The sequence below is a fragment of the Nymphalis io genome, chromosome 1, assembly GCF_905147045.1.
Source record: "Nymphalis io chromosome 1, ilAglIoxx1.1, whole genome shotgun sequence".
Classification (NCBI taxonomy): domain Eukaryota; kingdom Metazoa; phylum Arthropoda; class Insecta; order Lepidoptera; family Nymphalidae; genus Nymphalis; species Nymphalis io.
This window is the reverse complement of record NC_065888.1, coordinates 13059440-13079280: the sequence shown is the minus strand read 5'-3', so window position 1 is coordinate 13079280 and position 19841 is coordinate 13059440. Positions and strand designations below refer to the sequence as shown.

Sequence of the window (19841 nt, the reverse complement as noted above, 5' to 3'; positions counted from 1 at the left end):
TGTCAAAGGGCAGATAGTTGATAATTTATATGCAAGATGCTATTAATATTAAATCCTTTATGTCCGTTATTATTACTGATTCGTTCAACTTTAAAACATTTCGACAACGTCGTAAATCGAGATGCGTTCTCACAGGAGACATTTTCAGGACATTCGTCTCAGTGAGCCTTCTCGTGGGTACCACGCTAAGTCTCCCAACATGTGATTCCGTCAAGGCTAATAATGCCAACAGAAATGCATAATTTTGCACAAAGCCCAGCTCCCGATAAATAATGGCTAAAGCAATCTCAATCCTACAGTTTGGAACATCAACGCAAAGTAGCGTGTCTGTCGGTCTTCTACAGGTTATCATTCGAAGAGTTTGAACAGAAGTTACATATCTATGATATATTCAGTGCAATCCACGGAGACGAGCCCCGCTGTTACAGCTTATATTGCACAATTGCACGATAGCGATTGGATAAAAAAGAGCTATCTACGCCTACTAGTAGCAGGACTTTGATCAATGTTAGCAGGAGTTTGAATGTCAGTCAACGATATACACTTTAGTGCAATATAACAAACCAAGTCATTGTGTCTCAAACTCTAAAGGTATTTAACTTAATATTTGTGGGTAGAGTACCGTATTGTGGACTGCCTCGCTGGTCTAGTGGATAGATAGATATAAGGCTGCAGACCCCGAGTTCCTGGGTTCAAATCCCAAGTCGAGCCAGTAAAAAAGTTATTAGGTTTTTCAGTCGAAATTTCTCAGTAGCAGCCTGGAGTCTGGAAACGGGTAGTGTAATATATAAAAACTTTGATCCTGAACCTGAACTCTGTCTCGGATTGCCGTCCCATCGGATTATGAGATTGGGAGAATAGAGAGTGCCAGGTGCACAGGTGTTTGCGCACACACTTGTGCACTATAATATCTCCTGCGCAGTTGGCTAATCTCTCTCGAAATTGGCCGCCGAGGCCGGAATCGGTCTGGAGGACTTTATTATTACCGTGTAAGAGGTGTAAAAAGTTTCAGGAATAATTCATTCGATCTTCAATCAACAGCCAATCGTTGTCCACTGCTGAACATAGGCCTCTCCCAAGGTGCGCCAAAGCTCCCTGTCCTCCGCCTTCCGCATCCAGTTGGTGCCCGCCACCTTCTTAAGGTCGTCGGTCCACCTGGCTGGAGGGCGCCCTACGCTGCGCTTGCCGATTCGCGGTCTCCACTCTAGGACTCGTCTGCTCCAACGGCCATCGGTCCTACGACATACGTGACCAGCCCACTGCCACTTCAGCCTGCTAATTTTGCAAGCTATGTCGGTGACTCCGGTTCTTTTCCGGATAATCTCATTTCTGATCTTATCCTTCAAAGATACTCCGAGCATAGCTCGCTCCATAGCACGCTGAGCGACTTTGAATTTGTGGACTAGTCCCGCAGTTAGTGTCCACGTTTCGGCACCGTATGTCATGGCAGGTAAGACGCATTGGTTGAAGACTTTCGTCTTCAAACATTGCGGTATAGACGACTTGAGGACTTGACGAAGGTTGCCAAATGCTGCCCATCCCAAGCGAATTCTTCGATCGGCTTCCTTCTCGAAGTTGTTCCTACCGACTTGTATTATCTGTCCTAGGTAGGTATATTCACTAACAACTTCGAGAGGTTTCCCCTCGACGTATATCGGTCCCGGCACGACATGCCTATTGAACATGACCTTGGTCTTTTCCAAGTTCATACCGAGACCGACACACCGGGAAGACTCGCCTAGGCTACGCAGCATTTCGGTGAGTTGTTCCAGCGACTCTGCTATGATGACGATATCGTCGGCAAATCGAAGGTGTGAGATGTACTCGCCGTTTACATTGACTCCATACCTAGTCCAATCCAGCGTTTTGAAAACGTCTTCCAACGCGTTGGTGAACAGTTTCGGGGATATTACATCCCCCTGTCTCACCCCTCTGCGCAGTTGGATCGCCTTCGTCTTACAGTCCTGGATGTGGACAGTCATTGTAGCGGCGTTGTACAGACATCTCAGTACCTCGATATATCTCCAATCGATATGACATCTCTGCAATGAGTCGAGCACTGCCCAGGTTTCGATGGAGTCGAAGGCTTTCTCGTAGTCCACAAATGCCATACACAGCGGCTGATTGTACTCTTCGGTCTTCTGCACAATCTGCCGAACAGTATGGATGTGGTCCACGGTGCTGTAGCCTGATCGAAAGCCGGCTTGCTCTGGGGGCTGGAACTCGTCAAGTCGTCTGGCGAGACGGTTCGTGACGACTCTTGAGAACAGCTTATACACGTGACTCAGGAGGGAGATTGGTCTGTAGTTTTTCAAGAGGGTTTTATCACCTTTCTTGAAAAACAGTACCACCTCACTCCCGCTCCACGTTTCCGGGGTCTTGCCATGTTGGATGACGGAATTAAAGAGGCTTGCTAGCTCTTTCAGGACCGGAGTCCCGCCTGCCTTAAGCAACTCTGTTGTGATTCCGTCATCTCCCGGAGCTTTGTTGTTTTTAAGCTGTTCTAGAGCCGCCCTAATCTCTCCTTGGTCAACGACCGGGAGCTCCTCGGAGTAATGGCGCATAAGAGGGGCGCGCTGGTCATCAATACTGATTCCCACGGGTTTATCCGATCTTGAAGAAAACAACTGCCCATAAAACCTCTCTACTTCTCCGATAATCTCAGGCCTAGAGGTAACGACCCCACCATTTTCAGTTTTAAGTTTTGTCAGACGCGGCCTCCCAAACTTGCGAGCGAACACTTTCGATCCCCGATTTTGCTCAATCGCAGCCTTGATGGCACGGGTATTGGAGCGTCGGAGATCGCGTCGCGTCAGCGTTTTTATTGTTCGGTTTAAGGCCTTATCTGACAAAAACGATGGTAGTTCTCGTCGTTTTCTCATGAGCTCGAGTGTCTCAGCAGAGAGTTTTGGTGCGTTGTCTCTTCTCTGTGGCGGAAAACACTTGCGGGATGTGTTTTGCAGTATTTTGACCAGCGTGTCGGTTCTCTCATCAATGCTGCTTATGGTTTCCAACGCGGTGAATTGATTTTGAAGTTCCATTTGGAACTTTTCGGAGCCTTGAGCAGCTTGGAGCATGGTAGGTCGGAGAGTAGACCTCATCATTCTCGATCTTTCGGCTTTTAAGTTGATATTTAGAGTGCCTCGAACCAAGCGGTGATCACTTCCGGTATTAAACCTGTTGATCACTGAAACATCTCTAAATATGTGCCTTTTATTCGAAATGATAAAGTCTATCTCGTTCCTTGTCACGTTATCGGGGCTTCGCCAGGTCCACCTCCTCTGAGGCTTCTTTTGAAAGAAAGAATTCATCAAAAAAAAGCCCCTGCGCTTCGAGAAAGTTTACCAGCATTTGCCCCCTGTGATTTCTGCAGCCCAAGCCGTAAGGTCCGACTTTCGATTCACCGCTATCTTGTACTCCCACTTTAGCATTAAAGTCTCCCATAACAACATTGTAGTGGGCCCTCGAGGTGTCGTTGAGGGCCTTTGCGATGTCCTCGTACATCGCTTCGACCACATCATCAGAGTATGTCGAAGTTGGCGCATATACCTGTACAACCTTCAGGGAGTACCTGTCGGAAAGTTTTAGGACAAGGTACGCTACCCGATTCGACACACTACTGATTTCCACAATGCTGCTAATGAGATCCTTTTTGACAAGAAAACCGACACCACCCTGGGAGAGGTTATCACCTTCGCGGAAGTAGAGTAAGTTACCGGACTCTAGAGTTATCGTGTCCTCCCCCTGTCTTCGGACTTCAGATAACCCCAGTATATGCCAGTTTATATGACTTAACTCTACTTCTAATTCGGCGAGGTGATGGTCCAGCCTCATCGAGCGTCCATTATACGTTGCCATTTTCAGTCGTTTTATACAGTAGCCTGCCGTGAACCGGTGATTCTTAGCACCCCCTGCCCTGCCGATACCGCGACCGCTACCTTGGTCGGGCCTAGCGGGCTTGCCGGTAACTGGGGGCCTTTTTTTGGGCGCATCTGCCATTAAGGGAGGGGTTTGCCCATACTCGCCGCGCTGGGCAGGCGTGTTGGCGAGCGCAGTAGGGGGTAAGATGTTTATGGGAGGGGATCATTCGATCTTAAGAGTAAAATTATATAATATTATTTTTAATGTGAAATATTATTTCAAACGTTCCATATATTATTCATCCACTCTTGTTAAATAAAAAAAACTTTATAATGCAGATGAATTTATATGCATTCTTATCGCATAATAGGCTTAGATCTACGAGCACCGGAACGAAGGATTTTCATCTCAATTTAAAATTCAATACCTGTTTTCAGCGTTCATCGACCTGGCGTAATTTATTCCTTCGCATGAAAGGCAGTTTAATTTTATATTACGACTTCTAAACCGTTTTAAGCTTGCCTAAAAATCAGTATAATATAAAAAATAGATTTGTTAAATAGATAGTAACTTATTGAAAAATAAAGGTGCCTTTAGCTTGGATAACTAGATATTTTACTTATAAACGTCACTGTCTCATACCTCGAATTATTATTTACTTTTGAAAATTAAAAAATAAGATATTTTTCACAAAAAATAATGTACAAAATATACATTTAAAAAAAATATTTTCAATACAGTAACAGCCTGTTAATGTCCCACTGTTGGGCTAAGGCCTCCTCTCCCTTTTGAGGAGAAGGTTTGGAGCTTATTCCACCACGCTGCTCCAATGCGGGTTGGTAGAATACACATGTGGCATAATTTCAATGAAATTAGACGCATGCAGGTTTCCTCACGATGTTTTCCTTCACCGTCAAGCACGAGATGAATTATAAACACAAATTAAGCACATGAAAATTCAGTGGTGCTTGCCCGGGTTTGAACCCACGATCATCGGTTAAGATTCACGCGTTCTAACCACTAGGCCATCTCGGCTTTTTTCATTTTCAATAACGCTGAAGAAAAGTTTATATAGATAATACTTTCTTATTTATATAATTACAATACATGATAGATAATTAAAAATAAACGCGTACATAAATAAACCGTAGAATAATAAAAAAATATATATATAATTGGAGTCGTTTCTTTTATTAACTTTCGTGTCAACATTCTTGAGTCAATTTATCAGCGTAACTTTAGCCCATTCTATGTTTCAGCACGTGTAATATTTTAAAGCCTAAATATTGTTTGTAATCTTAATTTATAATAAGGAATAAATAAGGAATAATTTTTATCTTTTTATTACGTTACGATCTGCACTAATTGTAGACCCGATATTCATACCAGCCAGTATTAAAAGTAGAACGAAATTAAAAAATATATATTACTTACTTATACTTTTTTTAAGTTTTGTTCTAAGAACATGTCAATGTCACTAGTGTAAGGACATATGCTATAATTTTACCTCTCTATTGTTTTTTTTCCTTTGTTAAAAAATTGTAAAAGACAAACGGTTTAATTCTCAGGATTTATCTAATAATCACTTATAGCTTAGAAGGCTTGAAAACAGCTATAAGACGAATTAAATTAAAGAAAACATACAACATCAACAAACAAACAAGAAGAATTTAGAAAATAATCATATTTTTATTCTGCCTTTCATCTTTTCGAGTGAATGATTTTTAGTCTTGCACTCCGATTTATATAGTAAAACATCTTTTGCGCAATAAAATTTAAAATCAAGGTGACGTTTTAGTGTAAAATAAATAATATATAAAGTTTGTTTAAAGTGTTTATATCCGAAAATAAATTCGCTTTTGTTACGTCTACATAGTGCAAGTATTCACTTCACATCTCCCTCGTGAAAACTGACTTACGATATTGTAATCCCTTTGAGTTAAAGCAAAATTACTAATCTTTTACTTTATTTGCAAGGGTAGATCCAGTTCAAAATTAAAATTAAAATATTGTACATATAAATAAATATTGTACATATAAATAAATATTGTAAATTAAAATATTGTACAATTTCAAAGGTTTTTTCTATCTGAAACATAAAATAATTAAAAAAAAAATCTAAAATTTATATTTACAAATAATCTATGGCTGTCCCTAGGGGGTTAGTGTAGAACCCTTTAGTTTTATTTTTATAACGATAAAAGCATATTTGTGTCGTTTTCAGTTATGACAATACTATAATCAGAAGCATTTCGAAGCGTGTACTGGCTCAATCAGCGCTAAAACAACTTTCAAATGAAAAACTATGATAACAAAGCGGCATTTTTCATTACGGAGATGCGTCTTTTATCCTTTGTTGTATTGAAAACTATGGGGTTGTGTTTATTAGGGCCATGTTATATGACTACTAAAAAAAAATTTCTATTACCCATATTAATATGGACCATGCTTATAAATATGGTATTGATGCTATATATAATGTTTTGCAACTTTAATTATATTTATGTAATTTGGTAACTTTAAGCGTAACATCAGAAGTATATATGCTTAAGCATATATTTTTCAATTGAGCGTCTATTTAAAGGAGTCTATATTTATGTCGTTAAACAGCACTTCAAATTCGCTATTTTCAAGAAAAAGTGCGGTTTATAATCCACTACGCTCCTTCAGTGTAGTTTAAAGTAAATAGAAGTAAAGTAACGGCTTGTAAATGTCTCACTACTGGGCTCATTTCCTTTTGATAAATGGTTTAGGAGCTTTCAGCTCCAAGGTGCTCCATTGCTTGGTGAATACACATATAACAGATTTTCATTCGAAAAATGCTGGTTTTCTCACGATGTATACTTTCACTACCGAGCACAGAAGGAATTGTATACACAAATTAAGCACAAGAAAACTCAGCGGGGCGAAGACCCGCAATCTGTTTAGATGCACGTGTTCCAACGGCTGGCCCATTTCGTCTCGGTGGTTATATATATGCAAAATTTTATCCGACGCATGTAACTGACAAAATATTGTCTTTCACTTAAATCCTTACTATTATTATAAAATTTCAAAGTTTGTATATTTGTTTGTTATGCTTTTACGTCTTAACTATTCAACCATTATCGATCATTATGAAATTTTGCATACACTTTGACAGATAGAATAATATATAAATTCATATAAATTATACTCGTAACAAGAAACAGTAAGTGCTCTTGCCCTTGAATACTAATGATTCACGTGTTCTATCACCTGAACAATCTCTGTACGTTTTTTTTTTATTATAGTCCAAGTATTTTTTTATTATAGTCATTTGTAATATGGACATAGCAATTTTTTCCGTTCTAACTCCAAAGCACTTCACTTAGCGTAGCGTGTTCGCGGTTTTGCGATAACCGTCCAATAACAGCAACGTGTAAAGGGTTGATTATATTTGCAATACGGCAAATTAAGCAAATAGTAAATAACCGTTTTCGTCCACTTGTCGCTTTATAGTTCATATCAAAGTAGTAAATATTTGCGTCGACCATTACTTTGAACATGAAGTTTATAGTTATAGTGGAAATAATCCCAAAAAAGTTCGTTCGTTGATTTTGATAAAGTTGGTACGGTATAGGTAGTTCAATATACGAGTATGTTTCTTTTGGGTGAGACTAAATATATATATGGTTATACTGAGACGCAATGCTGACTGTTATACGTTAATTTGATACAAGGGAAAAATATAAGTCAATAAAGTAATTAAAAAAAGTAGAGAAAAATGGCTAGATATTATAGACTCTATTTCAATTTAACTAGAGTTTATATTTTCACCCAACGACTATGCAAGTGCTCGTCGACACACTTGCTTTGCATTGCCATACTGGAAACTGAACTGGCCCGGCTAACGCCATTGACTCATGCACTGCGCTTGCTCAATGATTTTTTCGAGATTGATTGTGGATGCGTACATATATCTAACACTCCGCTGACAAAGTATATCAAATTAAATATTTTAATTATATTAGAATAGAGATGATTTATATAAACAACATTGTATATATATATTTTTTACTTATAATCTTAAGGCATTGGAAGATAACTAGGATAACTGTAGTAATTCTCCGAGCATGTAATGTAAATATGTTGCTCCGTTTTTCTTTATTATAAATGATAATTGCATTTGTCATTTACATATTTTTAATTTTCATTATATAAACGAGCTGTTTGCAGGTTCATTCATGTTAGTAGTATCTGCGTATACACCAAATATTTGGGCAAACAAAATGGGTACGCTAAGAGAACACGCTAATGTTAAAACAAATAAAGTGACGAATTAACATACAAACAAAACTCACCATTTTATTGCTATACATAGAGTAACACAATTCATTGAACAATCGTTATAATGTCATTTCCCACACTTATATGTAAATAGCCTGTGCTAATGATCTTGTAATATACAAGATTGACTGTACCTGCGACTAAGTTACGCAAGTAGAATAACAAATAATTAGGTATATATTAGATCCTAGATATTGCAAAAACCTCGAACTTATTGCGACATTAATTGTAGAACTGTCGCAAAAAATAACGCCCACAAATGACCGTTGTGCAATCACGTAATTAGTGTTAACGTTGACAGAATTAAAATATTAATAAAAATGAATGTTTGTTTCAAAGCTTGACGAAGTTCGCAGTGAGCACAACAGAGGTTTCTTCAAGGTCGCTCTCATTGTTGACAAGATTGCCGAGAGTCGAATGCAATCTTTAATATCTTGGCGCCTTAAAACGAGAGGCGACACCAAATAAAGACATACGGAAAGGATGAAAAAGCAGAATGTTCTGTGTTTATTCTCTATACATTCCTAAATGATTCATCCGATTGTGATGAAACTATAACAAGTTTATCTACGGACGCCCCTGTACATGAATTATATGTTTCTGTGCATGTAATATTGTTATTTGTCTTTGTGATTTGTAGTAACTTGTTTATCGAGTTTTATAAAAAATGTAACTACGACTAGGTATTACTTTTTTGCTGATTCTTCTCGATAGCATTGACACTACCATTCTGTTGAAACGCTGGTCGATTTAAAAGTGATTGCAAATGTTTAGATAAAAAATACACATTTTATAAATAAAAAAATGTCCGCACATTTTTTGATGAACTGTTCTTTTTTATATCGATCTTTGAAAACGTTAGTTTTCCGACTTAATGATAGTATTTAATGACTTTATTGTACAATTACTAAAGTACTTAAATACTATATTATATAATACTTTTAAAAAATCTCTCATTAAAACGCAAAAATCTATTCAATAAAATGTTAATTTTATGTTACCAAAGTTCTTACTTTATTTTATTATTTCTTTTTTGTTTTGTTTTTAATGAATTATTTGTTACAAAAAGTTCTCGAGTATGCTTTAAACATAAATTACATTCTGTCCGTGTTATTCTGAAGTTCAAATAAATATCTCAAAAAATACTTATGATGTTTTATTAGAGAGAATAAGTCGAAATAAGCAACAATAAGAGAAACAAATTTAATAACAGGGATCAACGTTTTCCAACCATGGACGCTCGTAATACCGTAGAATTAAAATACATCCGTTTGAAAATTACACTAGCAATAATAAAACGATTTATATGTTTCCTACCATTTTCATTAACCAGTGGATGGCCAAATTGGTAACTGCAAGGAATTTCGAAAAATGCTTAAACGAGAAAGGAAGGTATCGAAGACGATATTGTTAAAATCAACAAATAAATAATGAAAAATTTATTTTACAGGAAAAAAATCGAATCTGGTATTTTGATTTTAAATTTTTTGGTGATTAAAGATTGAGTACATTTATTATTTTACAAATTTGAGGCAAGGCAAAAATATAGTTATAAATCAATTTGGTTCAGTCGATTAAGATAATTTAACTGTCTGAACTAAATATATTTTCACTGGTGGTAGGGCTTTGTGCAAGCTCGTCTGGGTAGGTACCACCCACTCATCAGATATTCTACTGCAAAACAGCAGTACTTGATATTGTTGTGTTCCGGTTTGAAGGGTGAGTGAGCCAGTGTAATTACAGGCACAAGGGACATAAAATCTTAGTTCCCAAGGTTGGTGGCGCATTGGATATTATGTAAGCTATGGTTGACATTTCTTACAATGCCAATGTCTAAGGGCGTTGGTGACCACTTACCATCAGGTGGCCCATATGCTCGTCCGCCTTCCTATTCTATAAAAAAAAAAAATTGTATTGATCTATATGAAGCGTGAGCAAATCATATACAAAAATGCTATGATGCGTGCTATTCTCCGCTTGATCGTTTTAATCTCGAACAGTAAAGGTGAATAAAAAATAGACCTGGCTAAACACTTTTCCAGTACAAATATGCCTCATTTTGAAAATGTTTTTTTTTATTTGCAAATATTTTAAGAGAATAATTACCACAATAGAAAAACAAATATCACATACTAAAGACGTTTCTAAAAAACCTTACACCACTAATGATATAAATAGAAGAAAACAAATGACCGTGAATTCTAAATAACATTATAATATAATCCAGTTATAACTAAACGAATCAGTGTTTTGATTTTGCAATGGTTGTATTTACGTATGCAGATAAAGGGCTTCTAAGAATAACACTCAAACAAATTCCTTCGTCAAACATTTACAACTTATCTAGCAGTTTTGTGACCTATCGAATGGAAGGATTTAAATTGTTACTAACGAAGCAAAAGGCTCCAGTTAAATTATGCGCCGGGGCAAAGACAAACAACTTGTAAAACGAGAAGCTCGGCTCGAGAAGACGCCGGTAGGGGCGGTATATTCTTAAGACACGATCCAATTACGTTGAAGAGATTATGTTCAACGTAATCCTGTATCAATTACCCTCAACCTTAGGCTGTTATTATGACATAAAAACGTTTCCATATTATATAACTTAAGCGACTTTATTTTCTTAGTTCTGGACGAGGGAATAGTTTAAGGGATATAATCTGGGAACCCTTTCATTATGTTTCATTCTGTTTTTATCCGTGCAGTGACGGAGAAAGAATACATTTCACTGCCCCTCTCTTTCCCATGGGTGTCGTAAGAGGCGACTAAGGGATATCTGAGCGACCATCTGCTCATCTGGTGGTAGGATGCTAACATCCGCCTGGCTTGTTACCACCGTACGCATGGTGAAAAACTCGTGGCTTGCATGCTTGAGGTGAATGCCGGGGGAAACTGTATTGACCTGCCGGACAGGGAGACCCGAAGAAACGGCTGTTCCGCTGGCCGCCCGTGGCATAGTACAGGGGCCCGAGCGTGCCTAACCAGCTCTCGAGGCTGCCCCACCAGGCCACGCATAATCTCGGGGTGGACCGTCGTGCCGGTTGGTGACCGGAAGGTGGGGTCCCGGCGGCCACTTCCGGGGGGGTTCGGGGGCCCTTCCGTCCGGCGGATCAGTATATTTTCCTTTTTGGCAAACATTTGGGAAAACACGCCTCCATACTTTGCCCATCCCTATCGTGGCAATACGTCGCTCGCCTCACGTCTCTTTTCCTAATTTCCAAATGGTAGCGCAAATAAGAAATAACGGTCGTTCAGCGGTGCACACCCCCACCATACCCACGCTGTTTGAGGTCGAGTTCTCTAACATCCGAGGACTCCATGCTAACCTCAACGCTGTCCACCACCATCTCGAGACAGCACGGCCAGCAATGTTGTTTCTCACGGAGACGCAAATACTCCGCCCTGCCGACACCAGCTACCTTAACTATCCCGGCTACATGCTGGAAGAATCTTTTAAAGCGAAAGCCGGAGTATGCTTGTTCGTCAGGGCGGATGTTTGTTGTCACCGATTGCGCTGCTTGGAGGACCCCTCCTTCTCCATGTTGGTGGTACGTGTGGACCTGGTTCGTCAGAGTCGAGTCTACGTGTGCCTCTACAGATCCCACAATGGTGACTTGGAGACAAGCCGATTATTCGACCATCTTAGTCGGGTGGCAGATGCTGCGCAAGAGCAGTTTCCTAACGCGGAATTGGTGTTTTTGGGGGATTTTAATGCTCACCATGAATCATGGTTGAAATCCCTCAAAACTGACCATGCTGGAAGAACTGCTCATGCTTTTGCTCTCACACACGACTTGACCCAACTGGTTGATCAGCCCACCAGGATCCCGGACATTGATGGGCAAGCGCCTTCTCTACTGGATCTTCTGCTGACTTCTCACCCGGTGGAATATCAGGTTGTGGTTCAGGCTCCACTTGGTTCTTCGGATCACGGCCTTATATCTACCAAAGTGCCACAGACCAAGCTGCCGCCATCAGCGGTATGCAAACGTCGCGTTTGGCACTATAAGTCGGCAGATTGGGACGGTATGCGCGATTACTATGCGTCAGTCCCTTGGAAGGAACGTTGCTTCAGTGGGAATGACCCGACAGCTAGTGCCGCTGCTGTTGCTGATGAGATCATGTTAGGAATGGAATACTACATTCCTAGCTCAGATCTCAACAATAGGGGTACGCGTAACCGTTGGTTCACGCGTGAATGTGCCGACGCTGTATCATCTAAGCAGGCGGCATATCGCGCGTGGATCAACGGCTGCATTAGCGGGGCATCTAACATTGACTCACTGAAAGCAAACTACAATAAAAATTCCAAGTCCTGTAGGAAGGCATACACGAGAGCGGATGCACAGCGCATTGTACAGATTGGTCATGACCTTATTTCGCATCCTAGGGGCTCCCGTAGCTTCTGGCGTCTGACCAAGTCTGTGCAAAACAATTTCTGCCAACCTTCGCTGCCACCGCTCAGAAATCCGGACGGATCGCTAGCTCACAGTCCGCAGGAGAAAGCCGACCTCCTGGCTAAACTCTTTGCCGACAACTCTGTGATCGATGATTGTAGTGCGCAGCCACCAACAATACCTTCATGTGGCCACACGATGCCTGACATCAAAATCAGGCAACGTGATGTGCGTGCGGAGCTGCAATCACTCGATATACGGAAAGCTAGCGGTCCCGATGGAATACCAGCCATTGTGCTGAAGAAGTGCGCAGCGGAGCTGTCTCCTGTGTTAACGCGCCTGTTCCAACTTTCTCTCTCTTCGGGATGTGTGCCGGGGGCTTGGAGAAGAGCTAATGTGCAAGCGGTTCCCAAAAAAGGGGATCGGTCTGACCCGGCAAATTATCGGCCAATAGCTATCACCTCAGTACTTTGTAAGGTGATGGAACGGATTTTAAACAACCAACTGATCCATTACCTAGAAGATCACTGTCTAATTAATGATTGTCAGTACGGGTTTCGACCAAAACGGTCCACAGGTGATCTTCTAGCGTACGTAACGCACCTCTGGGGTGAAGCTATCGACAAGCATGGAGAATCGTTGGCTGTCAGCCTCGATATCTCCAAGGCTTTCGACAGGGTCTGGCACAGAAGTCTTCTCTCCAAGCTACCGGCATATGGTCTGCCTGCTCAGCTATGCACCTGGATTGCCAGCTTCCTACACAAGCGTAGCCTTCGTGTTTTAGTAGATGGTTGCGCTTCACAATTCTATGTAGTGAATGCTGGGGTCCCCCAGGGATCTGTGCTATCTCCCACACTCTTTCTTTTGCATATCAATGATATGCTCTCTCTTGGGAACATACATTGCTATGCAGATGATAGTACAGTGCATGGTGGATACCACGGACGCGCAGTGGCTGGGCGGGCGGAAACTGAGGAGAGGCGGGTGAATCTTGTCATTGAACTCGATAGGACATTAGAGCTCATCGCCAAATGGGGTTCTGATAATCTTGTTGAGTTTAATGCCAAGAAAACACAGGTGTGCGCTCTCACAGCGAAAAAGTCACCATTTTACCCTCATCCCTCCCTCTGTGGCACACCGCTGATGATACAAAGCAAAATCGCCATGCTGGGGATGGACGTTCGCTGCGACCTTAGTCCAAGGGATTACATCGAGGCTATTATAAAAACAGCTTCACGAAAACTCGGAGTTCTGAACAAGGTGCGGCGTTTTTTCACGCCACAACAACTGTGCCTGTTATACAAAACACAGGTACGGTCTTGCGTTGAATATTGCTCGCACCTTTGGGATGGCTCCGCTAAGTACCTAATGGAGGCCTTGGACCGTTTGCAGCGACGTGCAGTACGCATTATTGGCGACGTAAAGGTCACAAACACCCTTGAACCTTTACAATTGCGTCGCGAGATAGCAGCACTGAGCGCTTTCTATCGTCTGTATCACGGCGAGTGCTCTGAGGAATTATTCTCTCTAATTCCTGCTTCCCCCTTCCTTCTTAAGTCCACGCGAGCCGGTTCTCGATGTCACCGCCTAACTGTGACATCAATTCCATCGCGCACAAAGAAATTTGGCAACTCCTTTCTTTGCCGCACTACCAAAGAATGGAATTCCTTACCAGCTCACGTGTTCCCCTCCTCTTACAACCCGGGTTCCTTCAAACGAGGCGTGAAGAGGCATCTTGCGGGCCGGCATGGCGGGTACGGCTAGTACAGAACATTCTTCCCGACTGTACTGGCCGTCGTCGCGTTTGGACTCTACTACCACTTACCATCAGGTGGAGTGGAGTCATTTGCCATCCCGGGGCATATAAAAAAAAAAAAAAAAATGTACGATAAGTGTAATGATTTATAATTTTGTTTAAGAGTAAAAGTAATCACCATTTCATTCAAATTCATTCAGCAGCAGTGACAGAAATAGACAGCGGACGGAAAATATTTTAAATAAATAGTAAATTTTAGCTTGTTTTATAATAAAGATGAGCGATGGCAAGTTATCACATATTATTTACACCAATGCACCATCAACCTCGGGAATTAAGATATTATCCCTCGTGCCTGTGGTTACACTGGCTCACTCACCCTTCCGGTTGGAAACAAAATAAAACCGCAAATAAACCCGTAACGAGAAATTATTTTCTTATTATATATATTTTTCGGGGGTGGTTATGTACAAACAGTTCACTACAAAAATATGTCATTAGTTCTCGTTTGAAAACGTAAATCCCTTCTTTCCTAAATCGTCAAATTTTAGGTACAAATATAGCTTTTGTTTAAACCTTTGCGTGGGTGGAGAAGGCAGAGCCTACGCGTGGATAGTCTGTCCCTTTTTACTATATTAGGGTTTTAAATCTTTTCTGGAATACATTTCCAATATTATTATTTACATAAGGACCTTTAACAAACGAAACGTCTTATATTCTTAAAAGGTAATCGTAGTTCCTTATAAATATTTTTTATATTAATATAATTATATAAAACCTCTTTCCAGAAACCTAATAATTATAAATGATCGAAAATATACAATAAAAAAAAAATTCAACAATGAACAATGTTTAGCAATGTAAGGGACATTTTAGTGAATATGATAAAATGTAATTCTCGAGAGTCGCCCGCCCTTGACCTCTTGCTAGATCAAGCATGGCCGGAAGGTGACGGAAGGCTTGTATTGCAGGTAATTAAGTACCATTTGCTATGGCTTACCACACTGCGTCAGTTAAAAAGGTCGCCTTGACTGATAATGCGTTGGAAAATATTGTCGAACGACCAATTTGAACTCACTTATAATAAATACATGTTTTACAAAAAGATTGTACAAATAGATTGTATATGTCATATATAGTCTTGCAATGAGGTCTAAAGGAATAATCGTGTTTTCGTACCCTTTTTATCGACTTCAAAAGCGAAGGTCAATCAATTCCACTGAACAAAGTTTGTGATTTATTTATTTAATACCCCCATTCATAGCGCAAGCCACTATAATTTTGATGAAAAATTCCAGCTTTAAGGGTGTAATATGGATTGAAAATGACAGTCTTTGCTTATTTATTATTTCTCGGTATTGTTTTCGGAGAGGGCGGTGTCTCGCTTGAGCCACGCGTTCGGTAATATGCTTAATGTTCACTAAATATTTTTTTACTGGTATACTTAAATATTTTTGAAACGCTTTAAACGCGCTTTTAAAGGTTGCTATTATATTACTATAATTAAAAGTTCAAACTATCGGCCTTACTTATAAACTTTGTTTACTAGGTGATTAGTTAAACAATGCCGTGTCTTCTTCATTCAAAAGATATGATAAAATAGTTTGGATAAATTTCAATACTAACATAATATGACAGTAATAATCTTCTTTCAAACAAAAGACTTACGATATTCCCATTCGTTTTTCGTTTAATGATCCGAATGGAGATTAATATTTACATACTTCAACAATCATAATCTTTAGACTTCCTTAATAATTATGTTTATAAAAAATAAACAACAAAATACAGTTTGTCACTAATAACTATTATTAAAGTATGTTTTCAGAATCACAATTCTTATTCATGTAGTAGCGACGGCAAAAAAATGAATGTTAAACACCATATTTATGGTCTGCAATTCTTATTGCTTCCCAGATATTAAACAATCGGAGTAACCGATAACAAACTAAACAATTTGTTATATACGGCTTATATTTAAACTTAAAAAAATCTCTCTATCTTTTTCTATTTTTTTTCTTTATTATAAATAAGTCTTATTACATCTAATCATAAACATAAACATTTTTAGTTAAAGGATTTCCTAACACATTAAGATTCAAAATAAGATTTTATTGTTGTTATTTTTTTATTACGTTGAGAACATTTTAATTGTATTTAAACTATTTATGCAATGCAAGCCATCAAGGCCGGAGACTGGAAGTCGCCGAGAGCTCTTCTTAGTTACAAGCTCGGGGAAACTGGAGTTCAAGTGATTTATACTAGAAATCCCCGTTCTGAACTCGGTGCTTAGTTTTTAAGCATCTTATGGCTTATACGATACTAATTGTTACATTTCATCTTTACTTTATTTTTAGTAAACTTCAAAGAGAAGCGGTATGTCTATTGAACCTATGTTTTAATTAATCGTTAATTGTATACGAATTTTGACCTTTTTTTTCGATCGGATGTATATAGAGATTGGTCCTATTTTAATTTGAATAAGTAATTTTCTATTATAATTGTAATAAGTGTAGAGAATAGTCGATCGCAGAATGTGCACCGACTTTATTCGTTCTCATTTAAGTAAAAATTAAATTGGGGATGGTCCCATTACACTGAAAGAAAACACTAACCGTATCTATTTTTACTAAAAAGATTATACTTTAAGGGTAATCAATGGTTAATTAGAAGAAAATTATGTTTATCTAAAAAGCGCCATACTTACTTCGACAAAACAACACAAAGTCGTAAGACAGTACAGTCCGCAATAAAGTAACGAATTTTGTACATTATATATAATATTGTTCCAGCTCACGTGTTCCCCTCCTCTTACAACCCGGGTTCCTTCAAACGAGGCGTGAAGAGGCATCTTGCGGGCCGGCAAGGCGAAGGCGGCTAGTGCAGAACGTTTTTCCCGTCTGTACTGGCCGTCGTCGCGTTTGGACTCTACTACCACTTACCATCAGGTGGAGTAGAGTCATTTGCCATCCCGGCGAATATAAAAAAAAAAAAAAATTATTATTATTATTTCGGTATAAAATAAACACAACAATAAAATAAAGCAAGATAGTAATTGACAAAAAGAAAAAATCGTCAATGTTAAGATAAACGAAACTTGAACAAATTGTCATCTTGAACGATTTTTGTCACAACGGTCATAGTCAAAGGAGAGCTAAATGTCATAAGGTCATAACAGTACAGTAACAGCCTGTTAATGTCCCACTGCTGGGCTTCTCTCCTTTTTGAGGAGAAGGTTTTGGAGCTTATTCCATGACGCTGCTCCAATGCGAGTTGGTAGAATACACATGTGGCAGGATTTCAATGAAATTAGACACATGCAGGTTTCCTCACGATGTTTTCCTTCAAGCACGAGATGAATTATAAACACAAATTAAGCACATGAAAATTCAGTGGTGCTTGCCCGGGTTTGAACCCACGATCATCGGTTAAGATTCACGCGTTCGAACCACTGGGCCATCTCGGCTTTTTTTAATAAGGTCATAGCCAAAACAAAAAAATAATAATAACTGTGCAGGAGATATTATAGTGCTCAAGTGTGTGCGCCCTGCACACATGCACTCGCTATTCCGTCATTCTCATAATCCGACACGACAATGAGTTACGCCCAAGAACGGCTTTATTTTCTTCCCAAAGCAGGATTGTTAACACAGCTAACTTCCAATGGTTGCTATTAAGATATCCTTTACATAAGTCTTAATAACTTTATAACCTCATCTGTAGTTTCAACCCACAAAACCTCAGTATCTATAGACTTACAAGCTAACAATAGGATCACAGGAGACAGTCTGATAACAGAGTAAAACATAATTTAAGTATTAGATTTTTCAATTATAATATGCTCGTAGCAAAACTTTATTGTTAATTCATTGAAATAAATCAGACAGTGAGTACAAAAACCTACCTAGAACATTTTTACGCTCCAGTGATTCTAAATTAGTTTTTAATAGCGCAATTACATTGTGTTTTTATAGTAGCTTTATATGTAATGCTATATAATAAGAAACGTCTAATTTTAACAAAGTTTGTTTAAAAAATGTGCTGTTTAAAAATGCATTCGTAATTCAATATTCATCAATAAATATGCCAAGAAGAGCGTGGTAGAATAAGCTCCACACCTTCCCTTTATACGTTTTTACTTTTATTTATTATATTAAATATGTACTCATAAATCGCTAATATAAATATATCATATATTTACCTAACATTTATATGTTTATCGCATTCAACAAACGAATCCAATTCAAACAATACTTTATGATTTAATGTTTTCTTTTTGTTCAACTTTATTGTCAGATAAATTATATAATATCAGTAAGTAAATAACAATTCCTTTATTAAAACCGATTACGTTTACTATTCTGAAAATAAAACATGTCAACCAAGACATTATTCATTATTTGAATTAAGTGCATTTAGGATTGAAGCAGATTTACTCTCGTGGGAAAAATGCAATAACTGCAAGGCGATAATTTTAAAATTTTAGGATTGTCCTAACCTATTCATGAAGCTAGATAGGCTGACTGAATACCATACATTAAAATTGTCACTTTGAGAATTGTGAAATACTAAACTAAATCGAAATATATGTAATAATCGTATATGGAGATATGTTCGGGTAGAAATTAAATACATTTATATATCCAGAGTAGAAAAACTAATTGGTTTGTAATTTTAATAGGATTCATTGTTGGCAATCGGTCTACAGAATTTTACCGTTTCAAATTACGAACGGTCACTAACAAAATTGCGGATTTGTCACGTACAAGGGAATATTTTTTCAGTTTTCCTACTCGTAAACGTTTCGACAACTTTGACACATTCAATTTAGTTCAGAATTATTTCGGAGCTTTCGGAAATTTGAATTCGTCATTTCCATCTCAATTCCTCGACAGTTCGCTTTTGAATTTGTAGAAAGTTTCAATATTAAACCTTTATTACGGTTATTTTACTTATCGTTTGTTGAGTACGCTCTGCGTCAATCCAATTTAAATAGAGAAATAAATAAATAAACCAACCAAATACGAAGTATTTATTATTATTATTCATTTAAATAAGCAAATATATGTTTGTTTTGTTTATCATCCATCAACTCGCTCGTTCACAAGTTTACATTAAAATTAGTTATCACACCCCTCGCTAGATGGCGCTTCACAATAAACAAAAAATTCTACATCGCGCTGGCAAGATTTTTATGCGAAACATGACTACCCCAACGCAAAATGTTGAAATCATACTTACCTGGCGTAGGGGACACCGTGATCAATAAGGCGGTTCCCCCAGAGCGAGACCCTAGCATTGCACTGCGGTAGGGTTGACCTCTGTGATTATCCCTAATGCGGATAACTCGGACGCATAATTTTTGGTAGTGGGGACTGCGTACGCGCCGTCCCTCATTAATAATTATATAAATAAAGAAGCTGCAAGTTCTTCAGTTTTCAAGTAATATTAACGTCAAATCTTGAAATATATTTAAGAAATAAACAAGTCAATCATGTAAACGTTTCAAACATTAACGC

The 19841-nt window shown here is 38.7% G+C and overlaps 1 protein-coding gene and 1 non-coding gene across 2 annotated transcripts in view; both read left to right on the top strand.

The window, feature by feature from the left end:
- LOC126770394 (uncharacterized) overlaps positions 1 to 19841 on the top strand; it is an 82119-nt gene that overhangs the window by 8673 nt on the left and 53605 nt on the right. The gene's annotated exons all lie outside the window — the stretch shown is intronic.
- Positions 19556 to 19717, top strand: LOC126772728 (U1 spliceosomal RNA). The gene has a single exon (XR_007669678.1). It is a non-coding gene; the product is annotated as a U1 spliceosomal RNA (small nuclear RNA).